At 52.3% G+C, this 24606-nt stretch overlaps 1 protein-coding gene across 2 annotated transcripts in view; it reads right to left on the minus strand.

Moving 5' to 3' along the window:
* GNG7 (G protein subunit gamma 7) overlaps window positions 1-22701 on the minus strand; it is a 128130-nt gene extending 105429 nt beyond the window's left edge. For both annotated transcript variants that reach the window (XM_031436870.2, XM_064479679.1), the window contains exon 1: window positions 22645-22701. The gene's annotated coding sequence lies outside the window, so the exon portion shown is untranslated. The remainder of the gene's footprint in view (window positions 1-22644) is intronic.
* Between the last annotated feature and the right edge of the window lie 1905 nt (window positions 22702-24606).

Here is a 24606-nt window from a genome sequence, read left to right on the forward strand (position 1 = left end):
AATGAAAAATGTCCCCCCACGTGGCCTGGTGGCACATACGGAAACTACTTGCTCCGTAAGGGTAATTTCTTGGCAGTGAGGGCGGGACTCTATGCATCATTCGGAGACCAAACCCGGGAGGTAGTGATGCAATGAAACTGCAAGTCAGGCCGGGCAACCCGGATACCTCTGGATATCTTGTCCTCGACAAGTTCCAAGTTCTGGTTTGCTGGGGGTTCTGTTCTTGTTTTCCAAACCCTGCTTACTTCATGACTGATCCTCGCCAACTGCATTCATTTCCTGGGGCGACCATCACAAATGACTGCAGACAGGGCGGCTTAAAACCACAGCAATTTGTCCTCTCCCAGTTCTGGAGGCCAGAGACCCGAGATCAAGGGTCTGCAGGACTGGTTCCCTCCAAGGCTGGGAGGGAGGATCTGTTTCGTGCTCTCCCAGCTTCTGGGGGGTCACTGATAATCCCTGGAGTTCTTGGCCTGTAGACACATCTCTCCAGTCTCTGTCTCTGTCATCACATGACCTTCTTGTGTGTCTGAGTCTCCACACAGCCTTCTCGTAAGGACACCACCACTGGATTCAGGGCCACCAGCATCTAGCACGACCCATTCCAGCTAATTACGTCTAAAGACCCAAATGCCAAGTGAGGCCCCCACCCAGGGACTGGGGTCAGTGTGTGATCTTCTGCGGGGACACAATTCAACCCACAGCACCCTTGCCTTCCCTCCAGTGGATTACCAAACCACTGGGTTGGTTAAGCTCCCAGGCGTTTGGACAGGATTTAGTCTATGGGGAGTGATGGTTAGAAGGTGGGGAGCCCCCTGGGGGACATGGAGCCCAGCCCTTCACGGGTCAGAGGGGCACAGAGGTCCCTGGCCCCCAGCAGCCTCTAAGCCAAGAAGGGCCTTAAAAACATGTCTGTGGACACCATGCCCGAGCAGGATCAGTGCTCACAGCTGCCCAGCCCCGAGCTGGGGCCCAGGGGGACCTTGAGGGAAATACGGCTGTAAGGTCAGGAACCTCTCCTTCTCTGCTTCAGGTAAGGAAAGAAGCTTTTTTTTTTTTAAAGCTAGACAAAAAATATTGCCCAAAGCCAGTAAGAGGAAAAGGAAGACTTCAGACTGGCGTTTGACTCCAAAGCTCACAAAACATAAGACTGACCCGGTGTAACACAGTGATTCCCACCTGGGGACACTCAGGGATGTCTGGAGACACGAGGGGAGCCCTTGAGGTCAGGGGTGCGGCTCAGCACCCCACAGTGCCCAGGACAGTCCCCCACAAAGAATGACCTGCCCCAAGTGTCCATAGTGACCAGGGGAAGAGACCCTGACCAACCAGGCAGGAGCAATGCCTGCTCACGCACCCAGATCTGTACAGACTAACACTGAAGTGGCCCGAGGTACTGCTAAGGGCCGAGAACTACAGACCAGTGTGTTGCCTGAGCCAAGCCGTCTGAGGTAAAGCCTTTTTCTTAAAAGGACATATTTGTATATGTGCTTGTAGATACAAAAAAAATTCTAGAAGAACCCACCAAAACTGTTAACAGTTACAATGGTGAGTAGGACTGAGGGGCGGGGGTGGGAGGTTATGCTTTGTTTTACACCCTTACGTATAATTTGAAATTTTATTTACCATGAGCGTAGTACTTTGGCAATTCAAGAACTGGTTCCACTAACTGGAGATCTGATGATATTAAGGAATTATCTAGCCCAAAATGTCAATAGCGCCTAGGCTGAGAAACCCGGACGTACGGAAAACACAAATTAAAGACACGACCCCTGAAGAAGGGCCGTGTCAGAGAGCACGTCCCCACAGAAGGGAGGCAGAGACTGGGAAACGAGAGGAAGCCTCATGATGAAGAGGGGAAAACCAAGGCGACCATCAGTGCAGATCAATACGGGAAACAGCTGGGGGCCGGGGAAGGCATTCAAGCTGTGACGTCACACAAAGTGGCAGCCGTGGCCTCCCCTACAGGAGACACGAGGGCAGATTTCAGGTCAGGCACACAGCCCAAACTGTGTTTTAAAGGCGGCTCTGTGGAGGTGGAGTCCGTGTGAAATTCAGTTTCGGAAGGCAGCGGCGCAGGCACGTGCAGCTGGTGACCAGGCAGCCCCCACCTGCCGTCACCCGTTTCAGGAGCCCACGCGCCCCGACACCGCTGTGCGTAACGGGCTGCGCGCTGGCCACAGCTTTCTAGAAGAGCAAGCTTGGCGATGTTAGCTGAGCTTTTGGCCTGGGTAATTAACTTCTAATTAATTGTTACAAGGAAAGCGACCAGGCACTTTTTTCCCTGCTATTTTTATTTAACACTGTCACTGCATTCTCTCACATTGCTAAGTGTTCTTTGAAAACATAGTTTTTCATTGGCTGCCCATATATTTACATTGAGTTAATGTATTATAATTGATGAGCCAGTTTCTTCACTATTGGCCATTCAGACTGTTCCCAATTTTTGCTTTATAAATAATGCTGTTGTGAACATCTTTATGCCCACCTCTAATTACTGAGGTATTTCTTTGCTTTTTATATTTTTATTTATTTATTTATTTATTTATTTACTTATTTATTTACTTATTTATTTATTTATTTGTTGGTTTGTTTTGTGGGGAGGTAATTAGGTTCATTTATTTACTTATTTATTTTAACGGAGGTACCGGAGATGGAACCCAGGACCTCGTGCATGCTAAGCAGGCGCTCTACCGCTGAGCTATACCCCCTCCCCCTGATGTAATTTTTAATATACATTTTTAGAGATGGCATTATGGGATCAGAGACCATTAAATATTTTTAAGGCTCTTGAAAACCCACTACTAAATTATTGTTGAGAAAGATTCTGCCATGTCATAGTATTCTCTGTCCACACCCTCATCAACACTAGTATTACTTTTATTGATATTCACCCATTTTAAAGGTGAAAAATAGGACCTTCTTTTTTTTTTAATAAGCTTTTTACTTTGGAATGACTTTAGATTTGCAGAAGATTTGCAAAGACAATACAGACATCTCCTGTGTATCCTTCACCCGCTTCCCTAATGTTAATCACTCACATAACCAGGGTGCATTTGTCACAACTAAGACATCAACGTTGCTATGCTACTATCAGCCGAGTTCTGCAGTTTATTCAGATTTCACTAGTTTTTCCACTGCTGGCCCTCTTCAGTTCCAGGATCCCATCCAGGACACCACACTGCATTTACTCCACTTTCTATGTGTCATTCCTGATTCTTAAAACAACCTTACATCTCCATTTTGCTGATGAGAAGATGGAGGTTCAGAGAGGGTAGATGGCTTAGACAAAGTCACAGAGCCTGTGAGTGGCACAGCCTGGATGCAGCACACATCTGAAAGACTCCACACCCGGGACTGCTCCAAGCATGCCTCCTCCTTCTCATCCCGCCCTGTGCCCCCTCCAGACGCGCAAAGGCCGGTCTGCAGTTCTCCATCAGTACACGAGGTGACCCAAAGCAAGGAAGTGGGCGACTAACCACTGTGACAGAATCAAGCAGGCATCCCTCCCTTCCAACAGCTACCTGGAGAGACCACTTTAGAAACAAAGCAGTATGCACCTCAGGACGTTTCTGGATGCGTCCTCAAAGATCACGTTCAGAGGCAGAGCAAAAGTTTTACACCTAAGAAATACAGTCCTGGGACTTGGCGATAACAGTATCTCCCCTTCAACCACAATCAGCCCTGTTCCTTTGAGGCCCTCTGCCTTATTCACCCCTAAATGACTCTTGGCTGGGTGGAGGGCACTCTCAGATGGTCTCCCAGTGATCCCCAACTCCTGGGACTCAGGCCTTGTACCCCTGCCTCCCCCTGAGTGTGAGCGGGACCTGTGACCTGCTTCTGACCACTAGAGCACGGCAGAGGGATGGGATGTCATGTCCATGACTATCTTACGTGCAAACAAATGTAACTTCCATCTTGCTAGCAGACTCCCTCTCCTGCTGCTGTGATGAAGTGGGCTTCCATGATGGGGAGGCCCACTGGACAACAGCCAAAAAACAAAAACTAAGAATGGCCTCCAGCCAACAGCCAGCAAGAAACTAAGCCATCCCAGCAGGCACACGAGTGAGCTTGGAAGCCATCCTTCCCCAGTGAGGTAAGACCACAGCCCATGCTGACAATTTGATTACAGCCTAAGAGACCCTGAGCAGAAGACCCAGTTAAGCTGCACCTGGATTCTTGACCCAGGGAGACAGAAATTGTGAGACCATAAGCATGTGCTGTTTCAAGCCACTAGGTTTGTTGTGATTTGTTACGCAGCATTAGCATACTGACAGAGACTGTTTCCAAATCAAATCTACCCTCTAAAGATGAAAAATCTGAAAAGTCTTTGAAACATACACATTTGCATATCTGAAATATATAAAAGCAGTGTAGCCTGCTCTTGAAGGCAATCACACTGCAGCGCTGTTCCAGGGACAAGGTCCCCCAAGGTGACTGTTTGAAAATGGACAGGACACCTGCTTCGATGTGAAATCTGGGTGTGGGGAACAAAACAGAGAAATCCTCAGTTGACAGTTATAACCGGATTTTCCCACTCAGCAGCATCTACATCAGGCAGTTTTCCTGCATTATCAGGTTTGAAAGCCAGGCTGTCACGTGTCACCAAAAAAAAAAAGCTGATTCAGAAAACAATGCTATACTTTTTTTATATATATATGTATATATCGTACTACTTTTCTTAAAACAGAACTGCTCTAACGCCTCCCCCTCCAGCTGAGACGAGAATAGATAAAAGTCCAGATTTTTACACACTTGGGACTGACAATGTTTTAACATATGGAACATTCTATGGGGTTGCAAACTGCTTTATATTCTGCAAACATATTCCAACAATGCCAGCCCCCTGGACGGTTGGTCATTTCAGTAAATGAACTGAAACAGATCACAGTCTTGGGACAGGTGCACAGTGGAACTAAAGGGTCTCCCCGCTACAGAGGGGGCCTAATTAAACCCCCGAACCATCGCTGAGAGCAGGAGTCCAGCTTTTACGAACTCTTGGAAGGGAGAGTACCATGGCCAAGGTCAGTGTTATCTACTGAAACCCGTGACTGCAAAGACCAGGAGATGCCGGTCAGCAGGGAGAAAGAGGTCGCTCAGAGGTGAAGAGGCAAGAAGCAACATTGCCAGAGCAGGCTGCGGGACTACAAGTATCAGCTGCGTGGCCCTTCTCCCGAGGACAGCTCTGGAGGACTGCCTCAGCTTAAAAACTGGTTCATGCTTGGGCCTCGACCCACAGAGAATTGCTGGGAAACAATCCCCTGGGGTGCTATAGAAAATGGAGAAAAACTTATACCCACATATATTGCACAGGGGTTCTCAATAGAGGAAGGGGAACAATTTTGCCCCCAGGGGACACTGGGCGATGTCTGGGGCATCTATCAGGACTAGTAGGGGGTGGTTCCCGGCATCAAGTGGGTGGGGCCAGGGAGGCTGCTCCGCACCCTACAGTGCCAGGGACGGCCCCCCAGCCCCCCACCCCCGCAGCCCCGATGTCAGCAGTGCCCAGGCTGAGAAACCACACCCAGCCTGGCCCTCGGGGCTAGAGGGAACGCACTCGTCTTTATTTACAGACCCAAATCTGTGTCACCAACGCAGAGGGAAAATGGCCACTTAATTACACTTCCATACATGCTACCAAGAATTTTTCTAGGCAAGACGGTTTGGGGACATCGGCTGGAGACAGAACATTCCAGGCGGTGCTGAGTCAGTGTGCAGCTTCGAGCTTCACTCTGACTTGTCGACGGACATCACGGAGCAGCCGAGAACTGCAAACATGGTATCTTCAGCTTTGATCCCATCACAGAAGACCAAGGGCAATTAGCCCTCTGCCCCCGACACTGGGCGATGTCTGTGGTTGTCGGGACGGGGGGGGCTCCTGGCTCTGAGGGGGTGGTGGGGCCAGGGGTGCTGCTCCACATCCCCCAGGGCCTGGCACGGCCCCTCAGCAGATAACCCAGTCCAAGGACCCTGCCTTACAGATGAGTCTGGAGGAGAAGGTCCAGGTGGAGGGTGAGGAACGCAGACGGTGGGGACGGCACCTGCTGATGGCAAGGCTGAAAGGCCAGGAGAGCACATAAGAGCACTTGCAATTACCTCCTCTGTCACCACCGTAACTCAGAGCTAAGTTTTATCCTTTCCCCATCTTGAAGGTGAGGAAACAGAGGAGGGAGGCCAGCGGGAAGCTGGCAAGGGCTCTTGCCGGCGACACCTGGGGTCACCAGACAGGTCGCTGTATGACCTGGGGCTGCTTTCACAAGCGCTCAGCTTTTCACTGCTCTCAACCAATGACAGCGACATCCACTTCCAGCGTTTAAGGCAGGGTCTCCCCATCGGCACTGCAGACGGAAGGCCAGGTCATTCTCCATGGGGTCGTCCAGGGTTAAGGGCTAACTCAACTTGGGCGGCTCAGGGGCTGGCACATGGTGGGAACTCAGTGAAGGTGAACCCTTTTCCATTTTCCTAGGGGGTCAGGTGGAGAGAAGGCCTCCCAGCCAGGCCCCGAGGGCCGCGGCCCTGATGCGGGCTCGGCGCTGAGCCCTGCACAGCCTCTGGGTTTAGGTCACAGGACTATCCCAATAGCCCGGCGGAGGGGCAGCTCGGCCCACAGATACCTGTCAGCAGCTCCCCGGCAGAGTAGGGTCACCGGACGCCATCCTAGCTGTGACATGGCATAGCCTGTGTGCTGCCATCCTTCCTCAGATGGGAATGCAGATGTCCCTTTGACTCAAAGGATAAATCCATCACTGTGACACCATAAGCCTCTCTTGCCCGCTCCAAGTCTCTCATTCTCCAGCCGCCTGCTTCTGACCACCAGGGCCTCTGGTGGGAGGACGGCGGCTGCAGTACCACCACCACGGTCACAGCGACACGCGTGGGGCGTGGACGTGCGGCGATCCCCAGGCACAGGCTTTCCATAGCCGGGCTTGGGCATGGAGTCCAGGAAGGGATAATGGAGGAACGATGGCATTGTGACCATCCCGGGTCTGTTGTCCCAGGTCCTCCTTAGCTTGGCCACCCTCGGCTCGTGGGACAGTCACTGGTTATGGGGGCAGTGCTGTGGGAGCTGAGACCAAATCTTCACTCTTGCCCCACTCAGAGCCTGGGGTTCCCCATTGGCAACACAGATGAGCAGTCAGATGGGGGTTCTAGCCAGGAGGGGAGACTGGAGCGGCAGGCATCTCCCCCCTGACTTCACCTCCAAGCCATCCGGCCTCATCCCGAGGGGCCTCCACTCCCGGGGCTCACAGTGGCCTTCAGTGTCGGGCCACACTCACTGCGACCAACAATCTCTCCCAACACGTGGCCCCCACATCACCAAGGATGGGCCTCATCTCCCCCGCACTTGGGTCCGGGCTGTGGCGGCAGCCGGCGGGGGCAAAAATATCTACGCACCGTAACACGACCACTAGCTACAGCATCAGGACAGTTCTAACATTAACAGTGACGACAGCCGTTGCAGGAATAACCCGTCCACCCCTGCCCGGGTCACCGCCCTGGGCACCATCTCGGCCCAGGACAGTCCCGGGCAGGGAGTCCTGTCCCACTTTGCCCACAAGGAAACAAACAGAGAGGTGCAACGCTTTCCCCAAAATCACAAAGAGTAAGCCGTCCAGTGGCTAAGCAGTAAGTCCAAGTCCAAAGTCTCACGATGCCACCAGGCCCCCTACACTCCACAAGGTTCCAGAAAGTTCCATAATTCTTGACCTTTCACTTCTTCCACTTTTTGCCCCCCGCCCCCACCCAAGTACCCCTTCCACAAAGGAGGACAGAACTTTGGACAATCCCACAGCCTCACCTCACTCACTGTGTTCTCCCAGGGACCCCAGAGCACCTTCCTTCCGTCCTTCCAACACTAAGTTACATGTGTGGCCGGTCAGGGCCCAGGGCCGGCAGGACCTACACCCCAGGTGTGACTGCTTACAGACCCAGACGTGGAAGAATTCACGTCCTTATGGCCGACTTTCAAGGACGGGACTTAAACTGAGGACGTGTCCGAGACCACAGCTCCACCGGGCGTGACCCGGGCCAGAGCCAACGGTCTCATGCCCTGGAAGGTGACCATGCAGACCAATAGGTGGGGTTTGGTTTTGTTTTTGTTACAATACACTTAATACAAAATTTACATGGTTAACCATTTTGAAGTGCACAATGCAAATGGCATTTGATGTAGTCACAGACTTGTGCAATTATCACCACTACGTAGCTACAGAACACTCCATCACCCCAAAAGGAAGCGTTGTCCCCGTCAGCAGTCACCCCCACACCCCTAGCCCCTGACAGCCCGGAGCCCCCTCTCTGTGTTTGTGGACTGGCCTGTTCTGGACGTTTCACATCCATGGAGTCACACACTGTGTCCTTCTGTGTCTGCTTCTCTCCCTGAGCGTCGTGCTCTCAGGGTCCGTCCATGTGGGAGCGGGTGTCAGTGCTGCTCTCCTGGTCATGGCTGAGTGATGCTCCCGTGTGTGGAGGGACCACATTTATTTATTTGTTCAACTGTTCGTGGATATTTGGGTGGTTTCCAGTTTTTTGTGTGGGTGCACATTCTCATTTCTCTTGGGCAGACAGCTACGAGTGGAATTGCTGGCTTGTGTGGAAACTCCATGTTCGACTTTTTGAGGAGCTGTCAGACTGTTTTCCAATCAGCCACCCCATTTTCTACAACGACCAGCAGGGCACGAGACTTCTACCCTCTCCGTGTCCTTGCCAACACTTATTATTGTCTGTGTTTTGATTCTAGCTGTCTTAATGGCTGTGAAGGGTCATCTCACTGTGGTATTTTTTTTTAACTGAAGTATAGTTGATGTACAACGTTGTGTTTCCAGTGTACAGCATAGTGATCTAGTCACAGTCACACACACACACACACATCCACACATCCTTTCCCACTATAGGTTATTACAGGGGACTGAACTTAGCTCCCTGAGCTGTACTGAGGACCTTGTTGTTTCACTGTGGTTCTAATTTGTGCTTCCCTTAGGGCCAATGGTGTTGAGCCTCTTTTCACATGAGACCACAGTTTTTAATGCTAGAAGGCAGGTGCACCAAAGCCGGCCTTGCATACCCGATTCCACCCAATTCCACGGCCAGAAGGAAGTGTGGCTGGTTCCCCCACCAGGACAAAAAAGCTTGTGCAAAACGCAGGTGGGGGGATCCGCTTTGTCTTGCGGAAGAACTGCGGAGCGGTAGAGCCGGGACTGGGGTCCCTCCTGGCTCGACTCTCGAGTCTCAATTTCCTTATCCAAGCGGGAGGGTAGAGCTCAGTTGTAGAGCGTGTGCCCAGCAGGCACGAGGTCCTGGGTTCAATCCTCAGTACGCCACCAAAAAGAAAGAAATCCTTCCCCCCGCAAAAAAAAAAAATTTCCTTGTCTGGAGACAGACCCTCAGATGGGTACCCCAGGGTCTTGGGCCCAATACCGCCCTGGGTGGAAATCACCCTGCCGGGAGTTAAATGCAAAACAACAGCCTGTCCTTGGAACCGGAACCATGACCTGGGGCAGGAGAAGCGGGAGGGGGAGGGAGACCAGCTGCAGCCCTGGAGCGGGAAGGCATCGCCTTAGCCTCAGGACACGCGCCCTGGAGCCTTCTGGAAGAATCAACCCTGGGCTGAGGGAATGAGAACCCCTCTAAAGAAGTGCCTCTGATGGACCCTTAACGGGAAGCTTGTCTCCAGGAGGCATCAGGAGAGACTCCTGTGTCGTGGGCTCAGCTACCCACATGATGGAAAGCGTGTGGCTGGACCCTCTGTCTACACTTGAGGGCCCCCAACGGGCAGGGGACACTGTGATCTGTGCCGTGGATGAGAAATGAGGTAAGAAGCTGTGAGGAGAGAGGGCATCATCTGTGCTATTGTTCCCAGGGCCCTCCAGGCCCCCACAGCTGCCGGAACGGATGGCCACAGACCTAGGGCTTCAAACCGCACACACAGCTTCTCCCACAGGAGGTCAGGAGTCCAGCTCGGGCCCCACGGGGCTCAACCCAGGCGTGGGCAGGGCTGGTTCCTCCCAGAGGCTCCAGGCTTCCAGCTTCTAGAGGCGCCGCACCCCTGGCTCGCGGCCCCTCCCTCCATTCTCACCGCCAGCAGCACGGCCTCTCCCGTCTCTCTCTGACTCTGACCTCCCTCCTCCCTCTGATGAGGACCCTGTGAGGACACAGGGCCCCCAGGAATCCAGGGTCACCCCCATCCCAGGGGCCGTAACTTAATCCTGCCTGCAGAGTCCCCTCTGCCCCGTGAGGTGATGTGTCCTCGGGTCCCAGGACCAGGACGTGGATGTCTCTGGGGCCATCATTGTGTCTATCGGGGCTTGATTCTGCTTTTTTCACTCCTCCATGTTGTCATCCGAACAAATTTTAAAAGCCCATTTTGTCCTGCACACTCAGTCCCTGCTGGCTACCATACATTCGTTCTGTGCAGTCTTCTCAACCGCCCTTGAGGCAGGAGCCTCTTTTATAGATAAAAGCAAGCAATCAACCAAAAACGGAAGCTCAGGAATGAGGATGGGGGCGGGGAGCTGGTGAATGGAGTCAGCCAGAAGGACTCAAATCCTTCCAAGCCCCCAGGGCTGAGCTGCGAGAGAAGCAGCAAATGGACAAAAACCCCACGAGGCAGAGAAACACAATCTAGAGGCCTAAGAACAGATGACGGCCCGCCACGCCACTCCTAGGCACCCGCCACAGAGACCCGCACAGAGCACGAGTCCTAGCTGCCAGAGGCGCAGGAGCCCAAGCGCCCATCAACAGATGGATGTGCAGAGACAATGGGTGCGTGCATACCGTGGGCTACTGTTCTGCTGTAAAATATGACCGTGGACGGACCCTCAGAGCACGATGCTCAGTGAGAGAAGCAGACACAGAAGGACACACAGCGTGTGACTCCTTGGATGTGAAACGTCCAGAACAGGCCAATCCAGAGACAGAGAGGGGGTTCCTGGCTGTCAGGCGCTGGGGCTGGGGAGCGGGAGGTAGTGTTTAACGGGGACGGTGGTGTCAAATTTACAAGATGAAAAGGGGCAGGAGATGGATGGGGTGGCCGGTTGCACAACAGCGTGAATGTGCTTAATGCTACTGAGCTGTGCACTTAAGAACAGGTAAATTGGTGAATATGCTATGACGTGTAATTCACCACAATGACAAAGCAAAACAAATCAGGGTGGGCAGAAGTGGACGCAGGGAGGTGAGTTAGGACATGGCACTGAGCAGAGAGACATGGGCGGGAGGAGGGTGGTGGGAAATAAATGGGACGATGACTGGTATGTGATAAACTGATTTATTGATCCACAGACACTACAGTGACTGGCAGGCTCCCTCCCCCTGGCTGCGGGAGATGTGGCGGGGATGGTCCCGTCCACCCCGCACCGGGCACCATCCTGCCCTTGTTTGCTGAGTAAAGAGGCCACTGAGAAAAAGGCTTCAGTGCAACAAAGGGTCCCATTCAGAGACCCAGGGTGGGCTCGGAGGGGCTCCCGCCCCCTCCGCCGGGACGTGTCACAGGGCTGCCCACTTTCACTTGTGAAGGACACACCAAATGCTTCCCAGCGGTCCTGTCTTTGCCAGGTGCTCTCCGGACCTGTGAGCCGGCTCCCAGGGTGCGGCTCTGGGAAGCAGGGACCCTGGCGGGGGAACAGGGACACCAGCACTGCCGGGAAGCTTCCGAGCCTTGGGTCACCTAGGCCGAAACCCTATCCTGGGCTCTGAGGCTCCCCCTCCTTTATCAGAAAGTGGCCGTGGTCACTACGCAGAGTTGGGCCCAAACACTCCGGCAGGGCTGGCTTCTGCTCTGATTTCAGGCACCATCTGCGGGACTGTCCAGCACCCATCACCAAACCACGTGCGGATTTGAGACCAGTGGGACCCACGTGCCCAACACCCTGCAGTATCTGCGGCCACGACCCCCAAGACAATGAGTTTCCAGCTCCCCAGAAGCATCTCCAAGAGCACAGGCTTTGTTGGGTGTGGCTGAACCAGGAGAAAGTTTACAACAGAGACCGAAGTCAAAGTTTGCAGCCCAGAGGACAGAGAATCCGGCGTCGGTCAGGGAACATAGGGAGGTGTTCTAGGGGGCCCCGGGACTCCCTCAGCCGATTACAGGCGGAAGGAGACTAATCCAGGCCTCTGAGAACCTGGCAGGGGGGCGAACGCTACCAGGGACAGGTGATCAAGGTTAACATCTGGGTGATGCCGCGTGGGTGTCAGGGACCCCCGATGGGAGGTGACAAGAAGGCCCTGCACCTGTGATCTAATGACAAGAAAAATGTCAGACAAACCCAGACCGAGGGGCATCTTGCAAAACTCCTGACTGTCCTCCTCACAGCTGTTGAGGCACGAAAGTCAAAGAAACTGTCGCCACTCAGAGGGGCTAAGACGTGACAGCTCTATGTCCTGTGATATCCTGGAGGGGTCCTGGGGCAGAAAAGGACATTAGGGGAAAGCGAGTGAGATCCAAGCAACGGTAACGCATCGGTGGTAACTTCCTGGTGTGGTGAAGCCGCCCCGGGGTACAGGATGCTGGCGGGGGAGAAGCTGGGTGAGGGGCATACAGGACTCTCTGTTCTACCCGAGACTTTTCTGGACATCTGAAATTAGTCCAAAGTAAAAAGATACAAAAAAAAAAAACAAAAAAACCAAAAACAGGTCTTTGACCTCAGTCAGCTGTCTTTCTCAGAGACAACACGTGGGGTGCTGAGCTGTGGTACCCGGAGCGACAGGCACGGGTATTGGCTTAGCTTAAGCCCCACTGCACAGCGAGGGAAGTGGGGGGCCCAGAGGTGAGGGGACTTCGCCAACTTGGAAATGAGAGATGGAGCGAGATGGGAACCCAGGGTTCCAAAACCCCGGTCCCGGGGCCTCTGTCGCCTGAAACCTGCACACACCTCCGAGGTTTCTGAACATCACCAGATGTGCTTTTGTTTTCTTTACGCAGCCCCTGAGAGACTCCTGGGACCCTCTTATGAGACAGACAGAGACAGACAGGAGCCAGCCTATTTTTTCAGACAATAAAAAAAATGCCCAGCGCATCCACAGAGCCCCACCCAGCTCCTCTTCCTCCCATCACCTCCCGCTGCCAACTATCGAAAATTCAAGTCAGAAAAAACTCTGTATTTCATTAAGTAGCAATTTGGAAAAGAAAATCCATTTCTCTCTGCTGTCTCGAATATTTAAAAATCAGCCTTGAAGAACTACTTTGACAGTTTCTCCTCCTAAAGACAAAGGCGCTTGTAAGTTCAGGGGGAGTTGAAGGAAGAGGCCTGGCCTGGGCGCCCAGCCAAGGAGAGGGGGCGTTAGCAACCCGCCTCTTGCCACCTTGCTCTGGGACGCTCCGCCTGGCAAACTGTGACCCTGGAACATCACTCTTAAAAAGCCCCATTGCCTGGCATTAAAAGGGTTTGTCTGAATGTGCATTCGGATGACCATTACTTCAGCGGGCTACTATTTCATTTTTACCTGCTTTTTCTGGTTTATTTTATAAAAGCTATGAGCACAGACTTTCATACATAGTTTCCCCTTTGAATGTCTTTAAGTAACATTATAATAAACATAACTAATATTTTCGAATGTGACTTATTTTGAGCTATCAGGTACCACAGTTTGTCAATTCTAAGAGCCTGTTCTAAGACGCACATAGTCTCGTGACACTAAGGAAAGGAAATGACCCGTTTCAGCACGGCACAACGCTGTGGGAAATAAAATCATTCCACACATTTGTTCCCAGATTGTTAACCCCCTGCTCAGCCAGAAGGCTGCGGAGTCCCCAACCAGGCTGCGTCGAGCAGCCCCTCGGCAGGTAAGTGCTGTTTGTTCTTCCAAAACTGGTGCTTAAATGAAGCCATAAAAGCTATGAAACCCCAAGTTCAAGTCCTAGCTTTGCCATGACCCCGTGAAACCTCTGGGCCTCAGTCTCCTCATCTGTAAATCACAAAAGCTGGATGAGGGGGTTGAAAGACTTTTTCTCCTAGGGGCCAGAGAATCGGTACTTCCTGCTTTGCGAGCCGCAGTTTCGAATGCAGCAGGGGAGCCGCCACAGGCAACATGCGAATGGATGCACGTGGGTCTGTGCCATGCCAAAAGGCTTTGTTTCTGGACACTGAAAGGTGAACGCTCCAGAATTTTCAGGTGACACAACATATTATGCTTCACTTGATTTTTTTCAACCATTTAAAAAATGTAAAAACCCTTTTTAGCTCAGGGGCCGTATAAAAAAGATTACGAGCCTGGATTTGGCCCATAAATCACGGCACCACTGAACTGGACGATCTCAGGGTCCTCCTGGAACGGACTTTCCGAGAAGCTCTGATTCCCAATCTGCATTTTCAACCAGCAGAGACTTCAGTAGCTCTAAAGGTGACCCTCAATGTGTCCAAATGCGAAGCTGCACTCACAGGCCTTCAGTTTTATCTTCTCCTAAAATTCCTCTCGTTCACGTCCTATACCTGCCATGTCCGGTGTGGCGGCCACTGGCCACGGGTGGCACTGAGCACGTGAAATGGGGCTCATTCTAAGATGTGAAAGTCTGTGAGGGCACAATACACATCAGATTCTGGAGACTGAATGAAAGAAGCAACGGAAACTAGCTCATTCATCCCTTCTTCAGGGTGATTATGTGATGAAAGGGTAATGTTTGGGATGTATCAGGTTGCATAAAATAGACCAATGAAATTAGTTTCACCTGTTTTACTGTTTGGACTGCAGCTACTCATTTAGAATTCCTCCTGAGGCATCCAGATGCCCCAGAAGCACGTGAAAAGATGCTCAACATCACTAATTATCAGAGAAGAGCAAATCACAACTACAATGAAGTACCACCTCACACCCATCAGAATGGCCATCACTAAAAATTTCACAAATGACAAATGCTGGAGAGGCTGTGGAGAAAAGGGAGCCCTCCTGCACTGCTGGTGAGAATGTAAATTGGTGCAGCCATTACAGAAAACAGTAAGGAGGTTCCTTAAAAAACTAAAAATAGACTTATCCTATGATCCAGCAGTCCCACTCCTGGGCATACGTCTGGAGAAGACTCTAATTTGAAAAGACACATGCACCCCTATGTTCACAGCAGCACTATTTACAACAGCCAAGACATGGAGACAGCCTAATGTCCATCAACAGATGACTGGGTAAAGAAGATGTGGTACATTTATACAATGAAATACTACTCAGCCATAAAAAAGAATGAAATAATGCCATCTGCAGCAACATGGATGGACCTAGAGATTATCATACTAAGTGAAATAAGTCAGAGAAAGACAAATATATCATATCACTTATATGTGGAATCTACCCAAAAAATGATACAGATTCTATTTATAAACCAAAAACAGACTCATGGACATAGAAAACAAACTGGCTACCAAAGGGGAAAGGGAAGGGAAGGATAAATTAGCGGTTGGGGATAAACAGACGCATACGTTACTGTATATAAAATAAACAAACAGCAAAGACCTACTACTGTATAGCACAGGGAACTATATTTGATTTCTTATAATAACCTATAATGGAAAAGAATCTGAAAAGAAAAAATATATATGTATGTATATGTGTAACTGAATCACTTTGCCGTACACCTGAAACTAACATTGTATATCAACTACACTTCACCAAAAGTTTTTTGAAAATAAAAAATAAAAAAATAAGACTACGCCTGAGGCTCCAATCCTGTTTCTATTGGGTGGGATCCGGGGAGGCTGCTCCACACTCCACAGCGCCCAGGACGCCCCCCCCCCACCCCCCGCAAGAGAATGATCTGCCCCGAGAGTCCACAGCGCAGTGAGCAGAGGCCCTGCCTTGGTCAAACCCATCGCGTTACTAACAAGAACACTTCATGTTTATGGAGCTTTAGAATTCCCACGGCCTCCTTCTGGAGGTGGCTTGTTCGATCCTCACAACCTGGAAGGTGGCCGAGGCGGTGTTCCTGCCCAGTCTCAAATAATCAAGAGCTTCTCCGGGGCTGCGGGGTCACCTGGGACCTCCTCCACGTCCCTGTCCCCGTGGACTTGAAAACTCCCACTTCCTCCCAGGGGCCGAGTCAGGCCCAGAGTTCCCTATTTTCTATGAGATGGTGCAAATTTTTCCTTTTCTGGTGTAGAGAAAGAGGGCACAGGGGAAAGGGGAAGGGCCATCTGGCAACTAGGATCATGAAGCCCCAGAAAAGCTGACTGTCACCTGACGAGGGTGACCCCTTTTGAGGTAGTGTGTCTCCCTCCCCTAAGAGACCTCCCTGGGACCTGGGGATGGGACCTGACTTGGAAATGGCGCCTTTGCATGTGTCACTGAGTTAAAGCGAGGTCACGCTGGAGTCGGGTGGTCCTGGTCCAACGACGGGTGTCCTGTACACACATGAGACATGACAGATTCTCTCCTTGGCCAGATGAGACTCAGGTTACCTTGAACTTTCCAGGGAGGGGGGCCTTGACTTTTGGGTTTCTGCACTGTCCCATTTTAGCAAGAAGCCTGCTAAGTTGGTTGATCGAGACACCCCTATCCTGTGTGTCTGACCACTCCCGATCCCGCCCCCAGGGATGTCTGATGGCCAGCCTGTGCACACCAGGAGTCCTGTGAGGTCTGTTTAGCCAGAATCCCCCTTAAATTTCCTCTCAGCAACTTTCCCTCCACTGACCCCCGCTTGTCCACGCTGGAACCAGGGTTGAGCCCCATTCTACGTGGAAGTTTCTTTTCCCTGTTGCATTAGTTCCTGAGTAAAGTCTGGTTTTACCATTCTAACTACCGTCCAGCCCCGGCTTTGCTTTGATGGACACACAGGGTAACGGCCACGTGACAACAGAGGCAGAGACTGGAGTGATGTGTCTATATAAGCCAAGGGGCACCAAGGATTGCTGGAAACCTCCACCTTCCAGAAATGGAGAGAGGCAGGAAGGACCCTTCCCTGGAGCCCGGAGAGGGGAGTGAAGCTCGGCCCACACCCTCGGTTTCAGACTTCTGGCCTCCAGGGCCGGGAGAAGACAGATTCCTGCGGCTAAAAGCCACCCAGTCTGCAGTGCTGTGTTATGGGGGCCCCAGGAAGTCAGGCAGGCAGTTAGGCAAGAACAAGGCTAGTGCGGCTGCGGCTGGACTCACCGACAGTCCCGGCACAGGCTCTGCATGGACTTGGCTGGATCCTTTCCTTCTTTGATTGCCCTGTGCTTTTTTGTCCACCACATTAAGGAGGTTCTTGAGGAGGCAGAGCAGGGGTCAGGGCCAGGACAACAAAGGACAAAAGATGTGACACGCAGTAACTGTCATGACGCAGAGCTGGCGGGCGGGTTTCAAATTCATCTGCACCCCAGATCCACCTGGCCCCTCGCCCAGGCGGAGAGCTCACGTGGACATACACGCACATCCACAGTTACGGTCAGGAAAAGCAGACTCTCGACTGACACACACCAGAGAGGGGTCATCTTTTGTACTTTATCATCTCCAAGTGGTTAACTTTCAGAAATTCCAAAGAAAGCAGCAATTTCTACATATCAGTTTCTCTCCTTCGGTGCCGCAACCTGGCATCAAGAGTGGGGGGGACGGGGAGGCTGCTCTCCACCCGGTGCCCGGGGTGGCCTGCACAGAGAATGACCTGCCCTAGTGTCCACGGTGACGCAGGGAGCAGGGGGCCTGCCCTAGATGTCAAGGAACAACCCACCCCACCTCTGCACACCCCCTTGACCTGTCCCCTGGCAAACTCCTCGGGGCGATCCTGCTCTCTGGCCTCTTCCCCTGAGGACTTATCCCCACCCCTCTGCCTCCTGGAAGATGTCTTACTGTCGTGGCACCTGTGGGGCTCTCGGAACACAGGCCTGGGCCCCCATCTCCGCCACCCCCGAGAACCCCGACTCAGAGGTCTGAGCCAGGGACAGCATGGCCCCGGGGCCCCCCAATCTCCCCATTGCCCCTTGCTCGCATACAAGCGTCTCATTCACATGGCGTTCCCGGCGCCTGGCACCCGGTCTGAGGCTTAAAATAGGCACACAACCAGCCTTTGTTGGGGAGAGGAAGGAAGGAAGGAAGGTTTCAGACAAAGGAGACAGCAAACTGCACCATCCAGGAAAGCTGGGGGTCTGTGCTGGGCGGGCGGCAGGGAGGAGCGGGAGGGGCCCTTACTGGAGTCAAAGTGAAGGACACTCCAAGGTTGGGGGGGGGCAAGTCCCGGTGCCACCAGGGCCGAGGGAGCAATTTTTATTTTGTCAAGAGAGTGGCAAGATGGCGAAGGTGGCAGGGAAATGACAAACCGATCTTAGCTGTAGAGAGGATTCCAGTCGACCTACTGGAGCCAGAGAGAGTGAAGGCTGATCAGCCAGCAGGGATGCTCTGTGCACAAGAAGGTGAAGCATTTAACTCAAGGGGGGAAAACACGTGGCAGGAGAGAGAGGTAGAGCCGGAGGGCTGACACCCGACCTTCCTGATCTTCAGTTCAGTGGGCTGTCAAATGCCCAGGAAAAAAGCCATTCCACAGCAGCCTGATTCTTCACTGCCAAAACGTGGGAGCAACCCAGATGCCCAGTGACGGGTGAGTGGATAAACACACATGGTCCCTCCACCCTCGGGAGCATCACTCAGCCACAAACAGGAGAGATGCCCTGACACCCGCTCCCACGTGGACGGACCCTGAAAACATGGTGCTCAGTGAGAGAAGTAGACACAGAAGGACACACAGCGTGTGAGTCCATGGATGTGAAACGTCCAGAAGAGGCCAGTCCCCAGACACAGGGAGGGGGCTCCTGGCTGTCAGGGGCTGGGGAGAGGGTGGGAGAGTGACTGTGAATGGGGATCAAGGATCTTACTGGGGTGATGGAAGGTTCTGAGACGGGTTTATGGAGATGGTTACACAACTTGATAAACTTACAAAAAACTGAACTGTGTGCTCAAAATGGAGGAGTTTTATGATGTGGCAATTGTACCTCAATTTAAAAAATAAAGAACAGTCAGACTTTTCCCCTTTGCAAGGTTCTCAATGAGACCCAGATCTATTTCTGGAAGAGTCTCAGAGCTGCCCACAAGCCCCCCTGCCCAAGAGCGGGCAGGACAAGATACAAGCCACAGGGTGGATGAGGAGGAGAGTGGACCCGAGTGCTCAGGACAAGTTGTCCCACCGTTTCAGTGGCCCGGTCTGGTCTCTGAGGTCTTCTGGGTGAAGTGTAGCAAACAATTCTCTCCAGACCCTTAAGAGAAAGTGAGGGGCCACACCAAAGGGCAGCCCGAGAGAAGCAGGGAAACATGTGGTCCAGAGCTGTCAAAATGAACACTGAATGTCGCAAACCCTGACGTGGTCAAGGACATGAGACTTCACGGAGACAAGCCTTCCCAGAACAAAGATGCAGCCTGGGCGATCAATCTCGGTCTGCTCTGCTCAGTGAAGACGCAGCTCAGAGAAGTCTGTGTCAACACCCAGCAATCACGCAACTGTCCTAGGGAACCGTCCTCTCTAGAAAGCTCTGGAAAGTTCCATAGTCATGGAGGCCAGGTCCAACCACACTTTCCCGTAAGAAATGACAGATGAGCTTCAAGAACACAAATGTCCTAGGAAATACGATCTTAAAGACAATTGTTTGTTTCCAGATGCAAATGAGAAAACCCGTAGTAACACCTTGGATAGAAGAAGGTACCTGTTACACTGCTACCGGGTTTTCCAAAAAATGCCCCTATTCAGGAAGCACCAAGCTGAACCGTCTGTGCTGGGGTAATTCACATTCAGCTGCGTCCCTCTTCACACCATAGGGCCCCGGGCTTCAGGAAACGCAAACAAGAACAGGGGTGCACGGCTTCTGTCACATCTGTCACAGGTGTTTTCTAGGAGGCCAAGAATCACCCGAAGACCTCAAGCTTCTACAGAAGCCTCGTGCACTAGGTTACAACCAGGGAAACAAATCTCAGATGCAGGCATCCTTCTGTGCCTGCCACCGATCAGTTACTCCCGTATTCAAACTCAGTATAAGGGTTCAAAAGCCACACAAAAGACCCACCTAGAAAGAAGTCAGAATTTCTAAAATTCTAAAAGCAGTGTGAATTCTTTTTTTCTCCTCTCGAAATGAGAACACGAGATGACTTATAAACCAACTCAAATCTGAATAGCTGTACTTCCTAAGGATCATAGGCGAGATGTGATTTTTTTTTAATTTTTATTTCTTATTGAAGTGTAGTTGATTTACAATGTTAGTTTCAGGTGTACAGCAAAGCGACTCAGTTATACATACACATACATATATTTTTTTTTCTGATTCTTTTCCATTATAGCTCATTACAAGAAATTGAATATAGTTCTCTGTGCTGTACAGTAGATCCTCGTTGTTTATTTACTTTATATCAGTAGTGTGTGTCTGTTAAGAGATGTGATCCTTCAAGCAGAAAATAACTTAGCTTTGTCTGGAAGAGGGGATCTCCACCAGAGGGTGATTCTGGCCCCTGGGAAAAGGGGGCACTGTCTGGGGACATCTGTAGTCTTCACAAATGGGGGTGCTCCGAGCATCCAGTGGATAGGGGCCAGGGATGCAGCTCCACACTCCACGGTGCCCAGGACAGCCTCCCATAGGGTGACCCAGACCCCCAGGCCAGCAGTACAAGGTCTGTCAGCAGTGCCCAGGAGGAAGACCCTGGTCCACCAAGTGAACTCAAGTTGTAAAGCTCGTATGTTTTAAGAGTGTATCATTGTGGCTCAATGGTCCCCTTCAGGGCACACATCCAAATGGCTCCTTTGGGGTACACCTAAATCAGAACGACCCAGGAAGATTTCTCTTAAATACATGTACTTGTTCCTTGACAAAGAGAATCCAGGCAGATCCTGGGAGATTTCTCTATTTTTTATTGTTGTCTTTCCCTAATTTTTTATAATATGAAGGGAAAAATTGCAGATTCTTTTTAAAAATCCCACAAGGGATTCTCATGTGCACCCCAAGACTGAGGGGCTGATGTCAAGCTCTAAGTGACTCCTCCCCTCCCCTCCCTGACAACCAGCAATTGTACCCACCCACCTTCCTCCCCCCTAAAAAACTTAATTTAGAACATTATTATCAATGCGCACGTACCCTCGGCATGTGCCAGGAGCTGGCTAGGTGCACGCATCCCCTCATTTGACCCTGGCAGCGATCCTGGGAGTGACCTGCTCCTGTTTTATTATTCCCATTTTACAGAGGAGTAGACTAACCCCCAGAGGCAGCACAGCCAAGCAGGCAGTAAGAGCTGAGGTTGGAATGCAGGCCCACCTTCTGAGGCCCACCACACTCTCAGTCTGTGCAAGACTTCAGCCCATAACTGAACAAGTTTGCGAACCTGGCCTTGGCCTCCCTGACTCCTAGCAACAGTGGAGGCTCTCAGCTGCGGCTCATCACATCTGTCTTCTCTCGCCCACCTTTCAGCCCCAGCAACCCCCGCTCCCCGGGAAAAATAAAGTGCCACCCACGTCCCTCAACATCCTTGTCCCCAAAACTCCCACTCTGATTCTTCGCTCCTGAGCCCAAAAATTCCTGAAAAATTCAGTCACCCACACGAGCCTTTCTCAGCTTCCCAAGACTTTCTCCTTTGCACCTGACGTCCCAGAAACAGACCTCGTGAAGTATGTCCAACACCCGTCTCCTCCAGCTCTCTGCGTTGCCCACGGGTTTCTCCCTCAGGACCCCTTCTATACTCAATTATCAGCAGAAGTGGGGGCTGATTCCCCGCCACAATCCTCATAACTGACTTCTAACCAAGCCCCCATTTCCTCCTGAAGTCACCCTCCCGCAAAACACCTGTGTGAGTGGGGGGGGTCTACCAGCCTCCATCCCACCTTCCTCCACCCCCCACTCCTATCTCATCACCCCCCTACTCCTAACTCTCCATTTCTCCCAATAGCCCCTGAGAGCCTTCTGAAAGGGGCCTGACCCCTACCTGCCTCCCCCAGCTCTCCCCAAACTCTGCTTTCAGGCCCTGTGCCAGCGCACTCTAACCCCGAGTTCCTCAATCACCCTCCCCAGCCGGCAGGACCCCCAACTCTATCGTAGTCGCCTCCCCAGCTAACCTCCAGCCCCAGGTCAGGCCCCCATCCCCAACTCCAGTGCCAGCCCCCACCTCCAGCCGGGATCCCCTGCCCAACCCCCACAACAGACCCTGACTCCCACCTCCAGCCTGGATCCCCACTCCTCCTTCAGTGGACCCCGGCCCCCAACTCCAGTCCGGATTCCCAGCCTCAGCCCCCTCCTCCTCAGCGGACTCTGACCCCCAACTCCTTCCGCAGTTGGCTCCCCAACTAACCTCGACCCCCAATCCCCAGCTCCGGCCTCCAACTCCAACCCAACTCCCCGGCCCCAGCCCCTCCCTTCACAGACCCCGACCCCCCACTCCAGTCCGGATTCCCAGCTTCAGTTCCTCCTCACAGACCCCCACCCCCAACTCTAACCTGGATCCCCGGCCCCAGCCGCTCCTCACAGACCTTGACCCTCAACTCCAGTCCGGATCTCCGGCCCCTCCTCAGCGGATCCCGACCCCCAAGCCCATTCAGGACCCCTGGCCGCCGCCCTCTCCTCACAGACCCCGACCCCCAACTCCGCCTGCAGCCAAATCCGAGCCGTTCCAGGACCCTCCAGCCCCGAGCCACGCAGGCCTACCGTCCTCCCCGGCCTGCACCCTGGACCCCCGGTGCCCGAGTCGGGGGCAGCGGATCTCGGCCTGAATCGCGGCCGCACGCTCCCTTACCTGCGCTCGGGCCAACACGGCCGCCTCAGCCCCGCCGCGCAGCCGAACCCACCGCGGGGCGCGCGAGCGCTCGCTCCCCTCCTACGGGGCGGGGCCAGCCGCGCGGGGGGCGGGCCCTGTCGGCCGGCATAGCCAATTGTGAGCCCCGGCGGCTGGAGCTTGGGCTGGGGGTGGGGCTCAGAGTAGGCAGCGGGGTAGGCTGCGCCTAGGCGAGGGGGCGGGGCGCGGGGCCCGGGAGGGGCCGGGAGGAGGAGCGCTGAGTGGCACCGCTGCTGGCCACCCGTAAGGGGAGAGCGCGCGGGGGGCGGGGCTATGCTAACACGTATAGTACGTACAATCGGTACTGTGTGGTGGACCCGGCGGCGGGGCGACAAGCAGATATTCAGAGGTGACTTGGTGACGTCAAGGAGGCGCGAGGCACTTGGCGAGTTCGAATCCTGGGCGGGCCGGGGGTTCAAATCCAATTCCTAGCTCACTTGCGGGGGAAGAATGTGCCCTCATAATCAGTCGCTTGACCTACAGAACAATAATAATTGCTCCTTCTCTTTGAACGCCCTGCATAAGGCTAGGAGGCGAAATGATATTATCCCCATTTTACAGAGTTAGAAACTGAGTCTCAGAGAGGTTAAACCCAAAGTCATTCACCCAAGCCTGTCTCATAATTTTCAGGGTTTCTTACTATCTAAACCCCTGGGCTTTGATTGTGAAATGCAGATTCCTGGGCCCCCATCCAGAACGAATGAACCAGGATCCTGAAGAAAACCTGACCCCTGGAATGTTCATTTTGAACATGCTCTCATGGTGATGTTGGGAAACCATTGGTATGTCTTCAAAATCATCCAGTTGTCATGGAGAGGACAGTTTCTTACACAGGAAGATGGAGACACCATATTCTGAAACTTCAAGAACTTTGTGCAACACTGTTACTCTGTGATCTGAGCTGCTGGCCTCCTAGTTGGGCTCCCCTGCCAGGGCTGCTGTCATCCCCACAGCAAACTCCCTTGCTCACCTCCTGCAATGCACAAAGAACCAGATGCCTGGGAACAGCATGGCATCTCACTCCTCAGCTCAGTCCCAGAGGAGGAATTACTGTTTGAATAAGGGTTGCATACTGGTGGCCCCTGGACAAGCTGTGGCCCAATATCCTGTAAAAATTCTAACTGCGTTGCTGACATTTAAAAATCAGGATGTTGGGGGAGGGTATAGCTCAGGGGTCCTGCTTAGCATGCACGAGGTCCTGCGTTCAATCCCCAGAAACTCCATTAAGCAAGCAAACAAGAAAGAAATCTCATTACCTCCCCCCCACCAAAAAAAATTTTTTTAATAAAAATAAAAATCAGGATGCTTCACAAAAAGAAATCCAAATTTCCAGGTGTTCTTAAAAAGTCAGAAGAACTGGCGATTCCTGCAGCAGTTGCATGAAGTGGCTGAGGGTACTTCACTCAAGGTCTCCTTAGTGACCCCAAAGACAGATTAGGGCAAGGCTGGGGCAAGGCATGTGGGGTGTCCCAAAACAAATAAAAGCACTCACTATCAAGATAAACACTATGTTAATGCCGTAGGTTAAAATTTCAAAATAAATACATAAATAATCCATGATGAACAAAATATCAGAATTGTAAAGAAAAACAAGATCTGGTTCTGCACTTATGCAAACAAATTCCCTTGCTTTTCCCTACCCCTGGCCCTGTCAGATCCTGTCTTTATTTCAAATATTTATGTTTTGTTCATCATGGCTTCCTTTGCATTAAATATTGCATTAAAATAACGTAACTGAACGTCTAAGATTTTGGCACCGGTGGCAGGAGAGTACCTTGCTCTCCTCACCCTAGTCCCAGCCTTGCTTATAAATTTGCAAATCCCGCCCTGAGCCATTTAGCAGATGGGAAAACTGAGGCCCTGCAGTTTTCCCCTCAAGTAATATGGGGCTCATAGTGCCTGCATGATGCCTTCCACTGGCTC

The sequence above is a fragment of the Camelus dromedarius genome, chromosome 27, assembly GCF_036321535.1.
Source record: "Camelus dromedarius isolate mCamDro1 chromosome 27, mCamDro1.pat, whole genome shotgun sequence".
Lineage (NCBI taxonomy): Eukaryota > Metazoa > Chordata > Mammalia > Artiodactyla > Camelidae > Camelus > Camelus dromedarius.